Here is a 19,620-nt window from a genome sequence, read left to right on the forward strand (position 1 = left end):
TTCTGTTAATCTCTGTCTCCCTTTCTGTAACTGTGTCATGGGGTACACCATCCTGGATGTGAGTGATCTCTGAGTCACTCCTGCGAGATCGATTGGCTGTTTCCATGCTGCGGGCTTGTTGAAGAGAGCTGTCCGGTGCTATACACCACCACCAACAACAACAACAACAACAACAACAACCCCCTTTACTGAACACAGTACTATATTTCAGAGGTATAAATGTAAATCTACTATATAAGAGAGCCACTTGTCTGTCTGTCGGTGTGTCGCCATTTTTCTCAGAGATGGCTGAACGTATCTTCGTCGAACGTTCAGAGGTTCATCAGTGAGTGCCTGGGGGTGTTTTAGGCAAAAAAAAAACCTTTTTTTTTTTTTAAGTTCCTTTTTGGGGATTAAAAAAAAAATCGCTCTATTAATAAGCTCTATTAATCTAAGCCTTTTTGATTAATGACAGTTATATACAAGTACACTTTCGCATAAATAAATACAAAACAATCACCAGACACGTGAACACAAGTAATAAAACTATTCCGGAAGCGGTCGAAGTTGTTGGTAAGGCTTCTTCTTCTTCCTGAATGTTATCATATTTAACTCAGCCTGTCAAAGCCACCCCCTTCCCCCCAAAAGATGTATATGTAGTTATGTCATGCATCTTTCCCCTCACCGCCACATTCCCTCCCTCTTGCACTCCCCCCACTCCCTTCCTCACCCCTCCCTCTCTTATCCCGCCCCCCCCCCCCCCCCCCCCTCTGGCAACGCCGGTACTCCTGCTAGTTATGAATACACAAGACTTTTATTGTCATATAAACCAAAGTATTAACGTGAACACATAAAAATGATACATAACCAGGAAATAAAGATGATGATCTGGGAGGGGGGGGGACGTCTCATTTAAGACGAGAAGGCAAGTTATCACTGGCACCCTGGATAAAATGAAGATTCATGCTTGAACTGCTGGTACTAAGAAGTGGTTTTGTCTTTTTTTGGAGGTTCCTTGACACCAGGTTACACTACTTGCTATCTTCGAGTGTGATTACTGTCTGGACGGAATCTTCTGCATTATAAATATATTGACCTGGTAGTTCGCATGGTACATGTGATCGGCCTTCAGATATGAAGGACAAATCGAACGGGTTTGTGCGCGTGATGAAACTGGCCTGCTCACCCATGACCAACGTCACCTTTGACATATGTATACGATCTACTCAGCTGTCCATTCAGCTGCTATTTCTGCTGTTCATGACGGTTGAGTTTCCTGTCTTCAGCTACCGTCACTCAGGTTAAATATCCAGCTTTCTTAAAGCTGCTGTGAAGTATTCCTGAGGTTTTTCTCTCTCAGTTGACGAAAAGGAAAGTTATTTCAGACAAGTTAAACTTGCAGCAGGTCAATGCAAACTGAGTTCACAAAGAATTCACAGCTCATAACTCAGTCTCAACGGCTGCTCCAGCAGGATACAGATCGTTCAGTAATGAATAATATTATTGCCCATAATTCTCACTTTTGCAGCAGTAGTAGTAAAAGCCTCTCCAGTTTTTCAGGAGCCTATTTTTCAGCAGCTGTTTGTACTCCATTTAAGAGAGTGGCTCACTTCACCTCCAGCACTCTCACTTGGCAGAACATGTCGCTCAGGAAAATATTTCCACTTTTAAAGATCATTCAATAATTATATAAACTAGCAGATTACCTGCCCGATGGACGATCTTGTTCTGAGCATGCAACACATTCTTCTGTCATACACCTTTATTTGGGCGGTGTATAGGCAACTGGCAGCTCCCTCAATTACTCCTGGGAAAAAAAAAATACCCAGGTTATGTGCATGAAGCAAAAAACATGCCAACTGCTTATACCTCAAAACACCTCTCTGCACTGGACAAAGTGGGGACAGGAATACAGCACTGTAATGGGTGGGGATTTGTAATACCTTCTCTCACCTGGAGGCGGCGCTGCACGATACACATTTACATAGAGAATTTGCACCCTCCAACCCGAAGACCACCAGAAAAGATAAAACACCGCCGATACACTAATTGGGGTCGAGCTGATCCTAAGTAGCAAGTATGAATGTAATCGGGCCAGAACTGCAGGACGAGTAGCATGACAAACACACACCCACACACACCACACACACACACGTGGTTGGCTGGCATCATGCAACATGTTGGGATGCGCACATGGTATGCCACATCTGGGCTGACTGTACATCACCCAAACTGTACGTCACCCAAACTGTACATCACCCATAGTCACACACACATCTCGTTTTTTCATTTCTGTTCCTCACAATTATATCTCTCTTTTATTCACAGACACACACACACACACACACACACACACACACACAAATGCACACACACACACACACACACACACACAAATGCACACACACACACACACGTCCATGAACTATAGTCAGGATTACCAGCGAATATTGACCATTCTGATGTACCATACTCTTTACAGAGCGTCAGTTCTGCTGAAGCAGTTTCTTGGTAAGGGTTAAACTTGGTTGTTTGCCATTGTTAGGGTGATTCATCAATGTATGTGTCATCCCTCCGATACATGTTAAACTGGGCATCCTATCTGCCGACATTAGGTGGTTGATGTTATAGTAATCCCACGGTGTCCTTCATGAAGAGGACGTAGTTGAACTATCGGCAGCACTCTGAACAAGTTCCAAATTCCTGTTCTACCAACAAGAGGTGGTGCATCAGCAGTAGCACTGCACCGCTGTGAGAACTGATTCTAACCCATACAAACTCACAGCAACTATAGTCCAGGTAAAGCTCCGTCAGTTTTTTTTCACAACCCGACTCGCACAGGCCTCTTTTGACCAGGCCCAGTTATGTTTCCTCTGGTAGTTCTGTAGCTTAACTTATCTACCTCTTCTTCTACCATGGGTTGTACAACCACAGTCCAGCTTCTCTCTATCCAGGCTGAGGCTCCAATATAGTGGTGTACACATTAAACAGACCAGCTGTTATGCACTCCTGCAGCTGTGTTACGTCAGCATCAAATTATTTAGATATGTCCTTCGCTGGCAGTTGTCCAATACACCAGTGCACAAGTTAGAGGATCTTGTGTCCAGGCATCATCTTTCTCGGCTTATGATACATTTGCCAAATGAATAACTGTCTTGTGTGCAATGAGCAAAAGTTGGCAAGACAGCCTTCGATCTCGATCAGATTGGTCTTCCCCACAACTCTTTGTCCAGTCGGACATCTCACTATTTTCAAGCTTTTCTTGATTTTATGGCTATTTGAACATTACTAACTCAAAGTTTGTTGTACTTTTGAAGTTAGAAATTTTAAAAAATTATTATTTCTCATTTTTGGTGTAATTTTAAAATAGCTATGTTCCTTTAAAAAAAAAAAATTTCATTATAAGAGAAGATAATCACGGAATATACTCGTACATTGTTCACGGGCTTTTGTCTCTGTGTTTAGCCCTCTTCTTTCACAAGCTGGACAATTCATTAATTTATTGTAGGGAGTATCAGGGAATTCAAGAGACTCAACAGCTGGTATATCGTTTGTATTCAACATCTTTTACATCGTATATCTCTGCTTAAAATAAAATTAATCTTTGTCGATCATCATCGGTAGAAGCATCTTCATAATATCCATCGGTACAAGCATCTTCAGCATCTATAAAACTACTTTCATAACTATCATTTGAACAGAAGCTCACAGGATCATAGCTGTTTTCTGTGCTAATGGAGATACTATCATCACTGTCATAATCCCCAAAATCTTCAGCTGCATAATGACTCATTTATTAAGAGAAAAAAAGAGTTGAGAGTTTTATTTGAAGTGGAAAAGTATCGATATAAATATGTTGAATACAACACATTGCGATGCCTGTGAAAAGGATATAGCGAAAAAATATTTAGCACACATGTTAAATCGCGAAAGCATAAACAGAACTCTGGAGAACTGCCTCCTATCTCTGATTTAACACATTGTTATGTTTGCGAAAAGGACATTAAAAGGAGGGGCTTTAAAGCTCGTCTTACACAAAAAAAACCTTGAAGATTCAGACTGTTACCGGTAATCCAACTGTTACTCCAAGGAGGGTAAGTTTTGGGAATCCCATTCAAACACTTGTAGACTCTCTCTCCAACTGTTACTCTCTCTATGAGGACCATATATCTTGATGGTTCTATTGTGCTTTAACCTATAGCTATTGAGAATAAAAGTTCACCCTTTAAATTTGAAAACGATCATAAGGACATATAGAAATAAAGACATTTAGGTTTTAAGGACCAGCTCCAACATCAATCGCAGAGGCAATTGATATAACAGCCCGATATGGAGAGAGTAATGAAGAACGCCGTAAGAAAAGGTATAACTCATTTAAATTCTATATTGGAGTGGAGTTTTTTTTCTATCAAGAGAGGATTATAAAGCGTTGGTTTAGATGAGAACAAGTCCACACTTTATTGCATCATTTAAACACTTTCTAGATTCTGATGATTATGAGAACCTTATGAAGTTTGAAGGGACTACTGATGATAAAGTGAGTAAAAGTGGATATAGCATTGAGAAAATCATTTTTCTAGATATACACCTTGAAATCAGACACTCTTAATGCCTCTTCCTACATTGAGTTACCAAGAGAGATAAGATAAAAAGGCAGTTGTTAACATTGAAAACAAAGACAACAAATGTTTCCTATGGTCTGTTCTCTCCCATCGATATCCACCGAACTGGAAGCCTGAAATAATAGGTCATATAGGAAATATGAGGATACAATAAACGTGAAAGGGCCTAAAATTTCCAATGTCATTATCAGATATTTCAAAATTTGTTTGTAAATAATTAATATCTTCCTGATTATGAGAAAGAAAAGGATTCTTCCAACTTGATGTATTATGATGCAAACAATTTGTATGGATGGGTGATGGATGAGTCAATCTCTACCCCATGGAAAACTCACAAAACTCAATACTTTAGACTGACACCTTTAGCCCCTTCACCCTTTTGAACTTTTATTAACTATCATTTGAACCTAAGCTAGTGTATATTAAAAAGATTGTAATTAGATTACATGTTATTTAGAAAATGTCATGTGTGAGAAGTGTTATGATTTATGGGAGCGAGACATGGGTAATGAACGTAGAGCGGCAACGAAGGTTGGAAAGGGTGGAAATGCGAATGGTTCGGTGGATGTGTGGAGTATCGTTGAGAGAGAGGAAGACAAATGATAAATTGCGAAAGATGATGGGAATAGAGCCTGTGATTGATGCTGTTAAGAGGAACAGGTTGAGATGGTTTGGTCATGTGATGAGGAAGGATGAAAGTGACTGGTTGAGAAGAGTGATGGAAATGAATGTAGAAGGAAGTAGAGGACAGGGAAGACCGAGAAAGACTTGGTGAAAGATGGTGGAAGAAGAAATGCGGGCAAGGGGGTTAACAAGGGGAGATGCAGAAAATAGGGCAAAATGGAGAAAATTGTCATGGGGACCGCAAGGCTAACCCCCGCTCTAGCAGGGAAAATGGCCTATAAAATGCATGTTGTTGTTGTTTGTTGTTATTTAGAAAATGTATCTGGAAGATATTTAGTCTGTTTTAGTACTCTCAATATAATATGATGTGTCATGTTAAACGATTTAAGTAGGTTTTGGAAAGGATGGTCCAAACGGCCTCTTTACTTTTATTTCCCTTTATTTTAGGTCATACATATTTGTTAAAATGTCGTTTTACTCGGCATAGTCCCCTTTACATAATGGAGTAATTTATTTTGAATTACACGTGGCGCACAACACAACTAAAACAAGAAAAAGAGCAATCAGATTGCAAACCCTCGCCAGGATGTATTTTCAGTGATTTTTAAGGCTTTTGTGTTAAAACACATATGGCGGCCGAACCACGTGACCGATGACGTCATCATAAAAAAAAATTCTCCACCAATTTATGCCTACATGACGCTCAAGAAATTTCATCTTAATCGGATGAAGTTTTGTGCTTGTCGAATTATGACGTCATAATGGAGGCACCTATGACATCATCATTAACATATTTTATTCCCCATGGAGAGTTCTTTAAAATGAGCCATGTCTCAATTTTTTCTATGCAGCGCTTTCGGAGATTATAGAGGTGCAACCTTTTTCGGTTTTCCAAAGATGGCGGCCGAACCACGTGGCCTATGACGTCATCATTATTTTTTTCACTCCACCAATTTATGCCTACATGACGCTCAAGACATTTCATCTTGATCGGATGAAGTTTTGTACTTGTCGACTTATGACGTCATAATGGAGGCACTTATGACATCATCATTAACATATTTTATTCCCCATGGAGAGTTCTTTACAATGAGCCATGTCTCAATTTTTTCTATTCAGTGCTTTCGGAGATATAGAGGTGCAAATTTTTTCGGTTTTTCCAAGATGGCGGCCGAACCACGTGACCTATGCCGTCATAATTATCATAAAAAATTATACAGGTGGAGTTGAACCTATGGTGAAAATTTCCTGTCGATCGGACCAACGGTTGCAGAGAAAATCATTTATTCTGTGCGGACAAACAAACGGACTCAAATGCAATACCCTCTCTGGCGAGGGTAACGAGCAGGGCACTCGGTAGGGAGGAAACCTCCGCCTGGCTGAACAGTTTATGTTTTGTAACCCACTGATAGGCCGGATCTGGATTCGGATTTGAACCAAAATCGAATCGATTCGGTCTTGTCAGACACCCAACATTTCCGCCAAGGTTCGTCCAAATCCGTCCATAACATTTTGAGATATCCTGCGATGTATCCTTTTTGGCCCTATCTCCCAATGGTGAAGAATCATTTAAAAATTGTACTAGCCGGATCTGGATCTTCACCAAAATCTAACCATTTCGTCCTTGTGACATACGCTACATCTCTGCCAAATTTCGTCCGAATCCGTCCACAACTTTTTGAGATATCTTGTTCACAATCAAACAGACAGGGGTGAAAACATAACCTTGATCCACCTTCGGTGGCGGAGGTAATATAAAGAACAGTGCAAAACTCACACACAAACACAAACAATTGCCTTATTTAACATAGCAGGATACACAGTTGAGCTACCTTCCAAGTCTCCAGCTACTCGTTCCCCTATCTCACTCTACATTTTCCTTGATTATATTGTTCCCAGGCCTGTGTGCTCAACTACCGGCTGGTAGTTGCTGTGACAGGTGGTACAGAGGTGTCTCGTGCAATTACCTTTGATTTGTTTCTTCTGGGTTCAATTTCTGACGGACCCGACTGCAAACTCTCGGATTGGTCCATTGCAGGCAGGGCATCGCATCGCAAGGTATGCTGTTCCTTGGATGGACATTAAGTTTGGTCTCTTGTCTTGTCGATGTAGATAGATTGTTGTCACCTGAAAAAAAAATGCAAATTCCACTCCTAACCAGCTCTAGTCGAAAGTAAGACTTGGTCCAAAAATTTCCCTGGCCGACGTCACAATGTGGTGGAAATAATTATCGAGCTGTTTTGCTGGTGGTTCTACAGTATTGCTGCAGCTTACAAATTAAAATGTGTGTTGGGATGTCAGGATGGAACAAAAACTGGGATCATTCGTGTCAAATCGAGGATGCTGCTGGACAGAAGACAGTTTTGTCCAAACCTTGAGAACTCAGGTGTCTACCGAGTGATAACTTTAACGACTGTAGGTGGCGCAGGTGTCCAAATAATTGTCCATGTCCTTTGTACTAGTCACCTATGCATCTCCTGTGTATAAAGCCCAACCAAGTGATTTGTTCACTCAACAATTTTCAGTGCATTCAGAAAGTATTCAGACCCTTTCATTTTTTTCACATATTGTTATGTTGCAGCCTTATGCTGAAATCGTTTAAATTCATTTTTTCCCTCATCAATCTACACTCAATACCCCATCGTGATCCTCAATACCCCAATACCAATACCCAATCGACCCACACACAAGCAAAGAGAAAACAGGATTTTAGAAAGTTTTGCAAATTTATTAAAAAGAAAAAAACTGAAATATCACATTGACATAAGTATTCAGACCCTTTGCTATGACACTTGAAATTGAGCTCAGGTGCCTCCCATTTCTCTTGATCATCTTTGAGATGTTTCTACACCTTGATTGGAGTCCACCTGTGGTAAATTCAATTGATTGGACATGATTAGGAAAGGCACACACCTGTCTATATAAGGTCTCACAGCTGACGATGCATATCAGAGCAAAAACCAAGCCATGAGGTCGAAGGAACTGCCTGCAGAGCTCAGAGACAGGATTGTGTCGAGGCACAGATCTGGTGAAGCCTACAAAAAAATTCTGCTGCATTGAAGGTTCCCAAGAGCACAGTGGCCTCCATAATTCTTAAAGGAAGAAGTTTGGAACAACCAGGACTCTTCGTAGAGCTGGCCGCCCGGCCAAACTGAGCAATCGGGGGAGAAGGACCTTGGTAAGAGAGGTGACCAAGAACCCGACGGTCACTCTGGCTGAGCTCCAGTGATCCTGTGTGGAGACGGGAGAAACTTCCAGAAGGACAACCATCACTGCAACACTCCACCGATCTGGGCTTTATGGCAGAGTGGCCAGACGGAAGCCTCTCCTCAGTGAAAGACACATGAAAGCCCGCTTAGAGTTTGCAAAAAAGCACCGAAAGGACTCTGACTGTGAGAAAGAATATTCTGTGGTCTGCTGAAACCAAGATTGAACTGTTTGGCTTCCGTGTTTGCTTAAGATCTTAGGGTTTTAAGTTTTAACCCCTGTCAAGACGTTAAATTAACACCACGTCGGTTGAATCAGCCTGTCGCCCTTCCGAGGCCGGAAAAATGAGTACCATATGACTGGTAACAGGGGGGCACTGCATCAGCGGCACAGCTGTGCTTCCAGGAAACGATGCAGCCACAGCAGGCTGCATACAAAACAACGACCCAATTCTTACCATTAATGCAAATTCACATCTACAGGATGGGGCTTTGACGAGGGTATTGGCACACTATTCATTTTGAGAGACACTACAAGATTTTTTAAGCTTGCAGATGGGATAGCCGGCTTCACATCCCCATCCGAATGACGGCGGTCTGCAAGATATAACATCGCCTGCACGCACTGCATTAGAACAGCAGTTTGGTTAAATTTTTACTTGAGTATGTTCATTCTGAGGATTGAACCCAGACCACACAGCTCAAGGGGAAATGCACTACCAACTGAGCGCTCCTGACATCCCAGAAGGTTTCAAAGAGAAAAATTGAAGATGTAGGACATTTCGGTTAAAATGGCTACACTAACACACCTACATTGCACCAACACCAGACACTGTCATCCACCCACACGCAAGCTACCTACAAGTCCTGCCAATATCCCTGTATCCATCTATCTCCAATGTTTCGAGTTACATATCTAATTCTAATTTACACCCATCTTTGGAATCTCCTGCGATGAAGCTAACTCCAAGGGCCTCTCACTCACTCACCACAGGCAGGTTGGTGGTCTTTCCGTCTTCTACCGACTCCTCTCCGGCCTTGCTCCCCCCGCTCTCTCTGGGCTCTGTCCCCCAAATATTCCTACAGGTCGCACAAGATCTGCCTGCAACCCTCTTATGGTTAAACTGCCAAAATCAAGACTTTCTGCTCACCTTCACTCCTTCATTCCTCTTTTCTCCCGCCTCTGGAACAAACTCCCTCACTCTCTTCAATCCCACTCCACCCTCCAGGTCTTTAAACAGCTGTTCACCACCATCTCTTATCTTCCCCCATCCAAAACCTTGATCTTTTCTACCCCCGCTAATTTCACCCCAATTCCACTTTTTTGAAATACCAACTTCTGTCCTGGAAGTCCTTGGTTTCCTTGTGTCTTACACTTCTCCCACCCCCCCCCCCCCCCCGTTCCCACGCCTCCTCCCCCCAAGCCGTCTCCCTCCCACACATCTCCCTGCTCTTAAATGTTGTGTTCTCTCAAGTGTTTGTGTGCTTCCCCTTCTCTTGTCTTCCGCTCCCTCTTTTTATATATTTTGTTTGTCTGGTTGATTTGTTTGTGAAGTAAATGTTAGCTCTTTCACGAGCCTCGATTCAGTATACAAAAAAAAAATCAAAAAAAATCTGCACTTTCCGTTGCCACTTCCTTTCCTGGGAGACAATTCCAGGCATCAACTACTCTCTCTCTCTCCGAGTGAAAGACTCCTGCCTTTACTATTGTCTTCACTCTCCTCGTATTTACTCTCAAGCTATAGTTCTAGGTCCTATCACTGTCTATTTGACTGTAAAACTCTTCTGCACTTATTTTGTCACTGCCCTTCACATGTTATTCATCTTTATCATATCCCCTCGTAACTGCCTCCTTTCTAATGTATAGAGTCCTGTCTCCTTTAGCCACTCCTCAGCTGAGTCTAGCTAGGCCCGGAATTAATCAAATATCATCTATTTTCATGATTCCTCCCCATCCCCAGCAACTTACATTTCTTTATGTTAAACTGCAACATCAACTATGTTTGATTATTCTTTTATCCTCAGTTGGGAACCTTTTCACAGCTTTGTGGCCTCGCTGCCACTCAAATGGGAAAACAAGCTTAGATTTGCTGCAAACCGGTAGGGAAACTTTTTTGAGAGTTCAAGTAAAAACAAGAAGTTTCTGAAACACATTACGAGATAGTTGGAAGAGTTAGAGTTGCCATTGCATATGTTTTCTTTTTTTTCCTTTTTTTTAATACATAGTCGAGGCTCGTGGAAGAGCTCGGACACAGAACAGATCAAGACACAAAATAACAAAGGGAACAGCAGGATAAAGGGGAAACACCAGTAACAGGGTGGAGGGAGAAGTTAGACAGATGGACAAACAAGGGAGGTAAGTAATGATGAGAGTCAGGGAAGAACACCAGGAGTGGACAAGTGGTTTCTTTTACCGATTCACCTACGGTCAAGCTACCTCTGCTTTCTCAGCCCGCTGACCCTTCCTAGCTCCTCCAGGATGCACTCGTTCTTCCAAGAAACCCCTCCTGGTTAAACTCTCAAAATTCAGGTTTACTGCCCACCTAGTCTTTCGTTCCCTCTTTTCTCCCCACCTTTTCTTCAATCGCACTCTTCCCCCCAGGCCTAGGGTGTCATGCTGGTGCTGCACCTACATCATATTGTGTCCATATCAGTGATGGTTTCTGAAACCAATAGGCCTGCCTAACCCAATCCTCTTACTTGCAAGTGATTGTGTTCTTCTACTCTCTTTCTCTTTACTCTTATCCTGTTCGCTCATTCCTTTGCTTACTACATCCAGCCCCACTGTCGGTTTGTTGCCTTTTTACCCTCCGTCACTTCGCTCCTACATGATCCTAGTATAAATAAACAACAAAAAAAACCTGTCTGTCCATTCGGTGTATGCATGTATGTATTGTCCTGTCACCAGCGATTAAGACCGCTGGATGACGGATAGCCGAAACGGTTTTACTCCCGAGGCAGCACCCCAAAAAATGGCAGTATTTTTGTCACGCACGGAATGAAGGGAGGCGAAGCATTTACCTGAAAAGAGCACATGGGTTTATTCCGAAACCACAAACGAGTAACCACCACAAAGAAAATTCAACAAATATGATTTAATAGGAAGAAATCAAAGAATTTAAATATCGAAATAATGTTGAGGTAAAATAAATCCTACTTTGAGGGACCCTCCACACAGTCTCAAAGACGGACACACGGGAATATAAAATGAAATGTTTCCTTTTCGTGCCGGCCTTATCTGTCTCCAAAGGGGTCAAGTTCAGTCCTTCCTGCACCTGAGCGCACAAGATGGCGACGGCCGACAAAAATCTCGGGCGTCGAAGGCAAGTGGTGAGGATGGCCTCCTTCACCTCGCTCGCGGCCCTCCTCCACCTCCGAAGAGCACTACAGCCAAAACCTCCCTCGCAATGCTGCCCATACAGCCAAGAGCTCCTCACTCTTCAAAAGCGTGCACCAAACCTTCAGTCCAGCACACAATCGGAAAGCAACAATATGGCGCAACCTTCTTATCCAAAAAACAGGCACCGAGCTCACTCTCCTTCTTCACTCTTGAGAGCCAATTGTATCGTTCACATCCCAGTTCGCCCCACCCACATCCCACGGTTGAATCACATCCCTCGGGACGTGGCTTCACGGCCTTTCTTGACCGCCCACTGATACTCCGCCTCTACTGGGCAGGGCCTTTTGCCTATCGTGTTCATGTGGGCGGGGCTTAATTGCCATGAGCATTCATAGGGCCGGCGCTGATTGTAAATGTTGTTTAATGGAGGTATTCATGGCCGGCCTTGTAAATGTAAAATGTTAGGGAAAATCACAGAGGGAAATCACATACTGGGGAAAACTAACCTTAATCCCTAACTAATTATCACTGTTTAACCCCTGTGTGAAGACACATAAACAATCTGAAGCTACAGTTTCCTTATTTAACTACATCAATATTTCTCCTACGCATCCATGGTCCATGCTATAATTATACAGTCCTACCTTTACTATGGGATTCCTTCATCTACCCCCACAAACGTAATAGTATATGTATGTATGTATGTATATGTATGTCCCTCACAAATGTCGACCAATCATAGCTGAAGATCTGGTCACATGACATGCGGACAGCATTTAGTAACCATTACAGTTGCATATTCTATGAAAAGGAAATATTATAACATTCTGTGGAACGTTTTGGGGTCCCAGTGGTTGTCGTAATGTAGGCAGGAGGTTTCATAAATTCCTCAATGCAATCATGATTTTGAAATGCGATTGACACGGACCTTGCTCCCGAATCCAGAGGTCAACAGATGATAATGGTTTGCTGGTTTGATAACATATCAATACAATCGTGATTTAACATTATATTTTGATATATGAATACCATAGTATTAATTTGTGATTGTAATGATGAATTATGCTGTTTCAAATAAAAATATAGAGATATTGAGTTTAAAGCAGTATGAGGAAATGACGTAAGGGTTTCCATCTGTGACATTCGCGGATTCCCGATTTGCAGTTTCGCCATCGACTGGATATAGCAACATTCAGACTGGGTACGTTTTTTGTCCAAGTTCTTTACGAACCTGTTGTTAATGCCTGACGTTCAACTGAAGGTGGCACAGGAACGTATGATTTATTTGATTTAAAAAAAAAAAATTACCAATACATTATTTGCGAACTGCTAACTGGTACCCCGCCCAGGTCATACTATCCATCACCTTCAACCAAAGTATCAAACAAGCCCGGCTGCGCCGTTGTTAGACTATCGGTCTTGTTATTTTCTGCACACACCTCATAGTATTTGCCGCTGACATGTCTTGGACTATTGTGAGTGTTGAGCTTTTTAAACTCCTCATGTATATGCTCAGATGAGAATGCCAAGTGGGACAAAGCGGCACAGTGATGCAAGGCCATATCAATGGGAGTTTTTGTTTGAATTTCCTTCCATGCCTTCATTTTGTGAAATTCCAAATACATGTATGAACTGCCCATCTCAATGCAATGCAAATAGGGTATCAACCGAGATAAAAGCAAATACAAAACATTGTAAACAAGCTTTTGAAAGGTAAACGTATGTCTCCTAATGCCTTATCGCCTGCAAGTGCCAGATTTAAAGGTCTTCCATGGAAGGTTCTTCCAGGAGTCTTAAGGCCGAATAAAGAGTTGAAGGTTTAAACTTTTATCAGTTTTTTTTAAAGGTTTCATGACCTTGACGGGTGTTTAAACGTCTGAACCTCTCAATATATACTGTTGTCGACAGTGCCGTGGCCTCCCATTGTGAGTTTGTGATTTATCTGTCACATTATATCTACCAGTCTTATTGCCAAGATTATTGTGTCAGCAAGATATATTAATACCATAAATATATGTTCCCTTACAAGGAACTTCAAAGCAGGAGGAAGCCATTAAACCCACTAAGGCCTATGGTAGTCAAAGACATATGTAAAGTTTCGAGTCAATCGATTTGGTGGTTTGGGAGAAGCTTTTTTTTCGGGTTTTAGGTTAAATCCAATATGGCTGCCAAACCATGTGACCTATGATGTCATAAATTTAAAACTTCAATACAAATGGGTCATAGATCATGTGCATGCAATTTCATATTTTTAGGATAAGGAATTCGATTAAAACATTTTTGGCCTGTATACCACTTCACCTATGATGTCGTCATTATCATGCTTTTGTTCCCCATTTGGAGTACTTGACAATGTGCCAAGTTTAAAATTTTTCCGTTCAGCGGTTTCCGAGAAAAATCTTTTCAATTATTTGAGTTTAATCCAAGATGGCTGCCATACCACGTGACGTATAACGTCACAATTTTCTTTAAAACATTAATGATACATAACATGATAATTGAAAACGTTGTGGACGACTTATGGCAAAACTTGGTGGACGCGTTGGTTTGGTGACAAGAACAAGGTGATTAGATTTTGGTTCAGGTCCAAATCCAGATCCGGCCTATCAGTGGGATACAAAACATAAACTGTTCAGCCTGGTGGAGGTTTGCTCTCTACCCAGTGCCCTTCTCGTTCGTGAATGTAATGATGAATGATGCTGTTTGGAATGAAAATATAGAGATATTGAGTTTAAAGCAGAATGAGGAAATGACGTAAGGGTTTCCATCCGTGGCATTAGCAGATTTCCCATTTGCAGTTTCGCCATTGACTGGATATATCGACATTCAGACTGAGTACGTTTTTTGGTCCAGGTCTTTCACGAACCTGCTGTCAATTCCTGACAATCGAATAAAGGTGGCTCAAGTGTATTTCCAAATTATCAAGTGTATTTCCACATTATCAAGTGTATTTCCACATTATCAAGTGTGTTTCCACATTATCAAGTGTGTTTCCACGTTATCAAGTGTATATCCACATCATCAAGTGTATTTCCACATTATCAAGTGTATTTCCACATTATCAAGTGTATTTCCACATTACCAAGTGTATTTCCACATTATCAAGTGTATTTCCACATTATCAAGTGTATTTCCACATTATCAAGTGTATTTCCACATTACCAAGTGTATTTCCACATTATCAAGTGTATTTCCACATTATCAAGTGTATTTCCACATTATCAAGTGTATTTCCACAGTTTCAAGTGTATTTCCACATTATCAAGTGTATTTCCACATTATCAAGTGTATTTCCACATTTTCAAGTGTATTTCCACATTATCAAGTGTATTTCCACATTATCAAGTGTATTTCCACATTTTCAAGTGTATTTCCACATTATCAAGTGTATTTCCACATTATCATTATCAAGACCCTGGTGTTGGGCTAGCGTCTAGGGTGCCAGCTTAGGATCCTAGAGATCCTGGGTTCGAATCCCGGTCGATCGCTGAATTAACGCCAGGGGGGTTGACTCAGCCTGTCATTCCTTCCGAGGTCGGCTAATTGAGTACCAGCTCACTGGTAATTCCCTGTTTGTCGTTAAAGGCGGCAAAAAGGGTTGGCGGCAAAAAGGGTTGGCGTCAGGAAGGGCATCCGGCAGTAAAACATTGCTTCAAAAAGGGGACCGAAAAACAACAACAACCACGGTTCCCGAAAAAGGCCAACCCCCGCTTGCAGGGAAAAATGGCCTCTAAAGGTGGTTATATTTATTTATATATTTCCACATTATCAAGTGTATTTCCACATTATCAAGTGTATTTCCACATTATCAAGTGTATTTCCACATTATCAAGTGTATTTCCACATTTTCAAGTGTATTTCCACATTATCAAGTGTATTTCCACATTATCACGTGTATTTCCACATTATCAAGTGTATTTCCACATTATCAAGTGTATTTCCACATTATCAAGTGTATTTCCACATTATCAAGTGTATTTCCACATTATCAAGTGTATTTCCACATTATCAAGTGTATTTCCACATTATCAAGTGTATTTCCACATTATCAAGTGTATTTCCACATTTTCAAGTGTATTTCCACATTATCAAGTGTATTTCCACATTATCAAGTTTATTTCCACATTATCAAGTGTATTTCCACATTATCAAGTTTATTTCCACATTATCAAGTTTATTTCCACATTTTCAAGTGTATTTCCACATTTTCAAGTGTATTTCCACATTATCAAGTGTATTTCCACATTATCACGTGTATTTCCACATTATCAAGTGTATTTCCACATTATCAAGTGTATTTCCACATTATCAAGTGTATTTCCACATTATCAAGTGTATTTCCACATTATCAAGTGTATTTCCACATTATCAAGTGTATTTCCACATTTTCAAGTGTATTTCCACATTATCAAGTGTATTTCCACATTTTCAAGTGTATTTCCACATTATCAAGTGTATTTCCACATTATCAAGTGTATTTCCACATTTTCAAGCGTATTTCCACATTATCAAGTTTATTTCCACATTATCAAGTGTATTTCCACATTATCAAGTGTATTTCCACATTATCAAGTTTATTTCCACATTTTCAAGTGTATTTCCACATTATCAAGTGTATTTCCACATTTTCAAGTGTATTTCCACATTATCAAGTGTATTTCCACATTTTCAAGTGTATTTCCACATTATCAAGTGTATTTCCACATTTTCAAGTGTATTTCCACATTATCAAGTGTATTTCCACATTTTCAAGTGTATTTCCACATTATCAAGTGTATTTCCACATTATCCAGTGTATTTCCACATTATCAAGTGTATTTCCACATTATCAAGTGTATTTCCACATTATCAAGTGTATTTCCACATTATCAAGTGTATTTCCACATTATCAAGTGTATTTCCACATTATCAAGTGTATTTCCACATTATCAAGTGTATTTCCACATTATCAAGTGTATTTCCACATTATCAAGTGTATTTCCACATTATCAAGTGTATTTCCACATTATCAAGTGTATTTCCACATTATCAAGTGTATTTCCACATTATCAAGTGTATTTCCACATTATCAAGTGTATTTCCACATTATCAAGTGTATTTCTACATTATCAAGTGTATTTCCACATTATCAAGTGTATTTCCACATTTTCAAGTGTATTTCCGCATTTTCAAGTGTATTTCCGCATTATCAAGTGTATTTCACATTATCAAGTGTATTTCCACATTTTCAAGTGTATTTCCACATTATCAAGTGTATTTCCACATTATCAAGTGTATTTCCACATTTTCAAGTGTATTTCCACATTATCAAGTGTATTTCACATTTTCAAGTGTATTTCCACATTATCAAGTGTATTTCCACATTTTCAAGTGTATTTCCACATTATCAAGTGTATTTCCACATTATCAAGTGTATTTCCACATTTTCAAGTGTATTTCCACATTTTCAAGTGTATTTCCACATTATCAAGTGTATTTCCACATTATCAAGTGTATTTCCACATTTTCAAGTGTATTTCCACATTATCAAGTGTATTTCCACATTTTCAAGTGTATTTCACATTTTCAAGTGTATTTCCACATTATCAAGTGTATTTCCACATTTTCAAGTGTATTTCCACATTATCAAGTGTATTTCCACATTATCAAGTGTATTTCCACATTATCAAGTGTATTTCCACATTTTCAAGTGTATTTCCACATTATCAAGTGTATTTCCACATTTTCAAATGTATTTCCACATTATCAAGTGTATTTCCACATTATCAAGTGTATTTTTTTTTTTTTTTTTTTTTTTTTTTTTTTTTTTTTTTTTTTTTGTATACAATATCGAGGCTCGTGAAAGAGCGAACATTAATCACATGAACACACAGAAAGACAAACCGACACATAAAACATATAACATAGGGAGCGGTAGACAAGATGGGGAGAGAGGGGGAAGGACACAAACACAACATTTGAGAGCAGGGACCGAGAGACATGGAGACATCGAGAGATCTGAGAGAGGGCGAGGGCTTTGGGGGGGGGGGGGGGGCGTGGGAAGGGGGCAGTGGGAGAGGTATAAAGCATATGGACACTGCCAGGACTTCCAGGAAAGAAGTTGGAATTTCAAACAAGGTGGATCTGGGGTGAATTAGCGGGGGTAGAAAAGATCAAGGTTTTGGATGGGGGAAGATAAGAGATGGTGGTGAACAGCTGTTTTAAAGACCTGGAGGGAGGAGTGGGATTGAAGGGAGTGAGGGAGTTTGTTCCAGAGGCGGGAGAAAAGAGGAATGAAAGAGTGAAGGTGAGCGGAGAGCCGAGATTTCGGCAGTTTAACCATCAGAGGGTTGCTGGCAGATCCCGTGCGACCCGCAGGAATACCTGGGGGACAGAGCACAGAGATGCACAGAGAGATAATTTCCACATTATCAAGTGTATTTCCACATTATCAAGTGTATTTCCACATTATCAAGTGTATTTCCACATTATCAAGTGTATTTCCACATTATCAAGTGTATTTCCACATTATCAAGTGTATTTCCACATTATCAAGTGTATTTCCACATTTTCAAGTGTATTTCACATTTTCAAGTGTATTTCCACATTATCAAGTGTATTTCCACATTTTCAAGTGTATTTCCACATTATCAAGTGTATTTCCACATTATCAAGTGTATTTCCACATTTTCAAGTGTATTTCCACATTATCAAGTGTATTTCCACATTTTCAAGTGTATTTCCACATTATCAAGTGTATTTCCACATTATCAAGTGTATTTCCACATTTTCAAGTGTATTTCCACATTATCAAGTGTATTTCCACATTTTCAAGTGTATTTCACATTTTCAAATGTATTTCCACATTATCAAGTGTATTTCACATTATCAAGTGTATTTCCAAGATGCCGCAGCACATTGCTCACCGACACCGTTGGTGGGCCGAGAAGGGTAGCCTAGTCCTGCCCGGTGGGCAATGGTGTCCGCTGGTTTAAACAATGACCCAAAATGCCTGCTGTACCATTTATCAGAACCTCGTTTTCCTCCACGAGTCCGGAGGGACGCATTATATGTAACAGCTCGGGGAAGAGGGCTCAAAAAACAAAGAGCCTAGGAGGAAGATGAATATAATTCTTGGCAGGAAATGTGAAGATAATTATTGACAGATGTACCGCACAAAACTCTGAGAACACCATGAACAGAAACAGTATTTATATTATAAAGGTTCATAATAAAGAATGTAAAAGCGAATTAATTAACATGATAACTACGAACTAATGTTGAAGATTTTTCAGTATATGCTCCACGATGCTGCACCACCTTGCTCACGACAGAGGCCAGTACCGTGCTGTGCATAGAGCCTTGTAGCTCTGTAAACACTCATCTCGCCAATGTAAAAACGTGATGAAGAAGAAGAATACGTTTATAGGAGGGCGTGGTTATCACGGCAGAACCCGGTCCGTGCTGCGATTGGGCACTCGGGTGATGACGTCATGCGAGCGTGGTGTCGATTTGGAGCGGATCGGCGTGAGAGCACGAGTTGCACTGCAAGTGTCTCCATCCCTTTTATTTAAATCACTGCGAAGCCGACGCGTTGATGTGCGCCTTCGAAAGGCTCAGGCGCAACATGTGGCTGGCGTTGTGGTAATTATATTTTTTGCACGTTAATTAATTTCCTTTTTCTACTGGTTGGTGGGTACGAAATAGGAGCTGCGGGAGGAGCGTGTCGGGCTCGGGCACGCCCGGGCTAGCCAAAGCCGCCTGCAGGGAAGAGGACAGGTACACGCGACGTGCGGCCTGTTCGCGGCCTTTTGTGTGGAGGAAACGCGCACTTTGAACTTGCCAAGTGAGTTGGGTTTGGTGACGCTGC

The 19,620-nt window shown here is 40.7% G+C and overlaps 1 protein-coding gene and 1 long non-coding RNA gene across 4 annotated transcripts in view; one reads left to right on the forward strand and one right to left on the reverse strand.

Annotated features, from left to right (window-relative positions):
• Positions 1-3,517: 3,517 nt before the first annotated feature.
• Positions 3,518-18,892, reverse strand: LOC137430554 (uncharacterized). The gene is made up of 3 exons (XR_010985094.2): positions 18,677-18,892; positions 7,193-7,352; positions 3,518-4,714 (listed from the first exon to the last, which is right to left on the reverse strand). It is a non-coding gene; the product is annotated as an uncharacterized LOC137430554 (long non-coding RNA).
• Positions 18,893-19,226: 334 nt separating this feature from the next.
• Positions 19,227-19,620, forward strand: part of LOC137431283 (transmembrane protein 198) — an 83,900-nt gene continuing 83,506 nt past the window's right edge. For 2 of the 3 annotated variants that reach the window (XM_068122440.2, XM_068122439.2), the window contains exons 1-2: positions 19,227-19,297; positions 19,458-19,596. The gene's annotated coding sequence lies outside the window, so the exon portion shown is untranslated. Of the gene's footprint in view, positions 19,395-19,457; positions 19,597-19,620 lie in introns of all 3 variants that reach the window. The other variant, XM_068122438.2, reaches the window with a different exon arrangement.

This window comes from Myxine glutinosa, chromosome 7 (assembly GCF_964187855.1).
Source record: "Myxine glutinosa chromosome 7, kmMyxGlut1.1, whole genome shotgun sequence".
In the NCBI taxonomy this organism is placed as follows: domain Eukaryota; kingdom Metazoa; phylum Chordata; class Myxini; order Myxiniformes; family Myxinidae; genus Myxine; species Myxine glutinosa.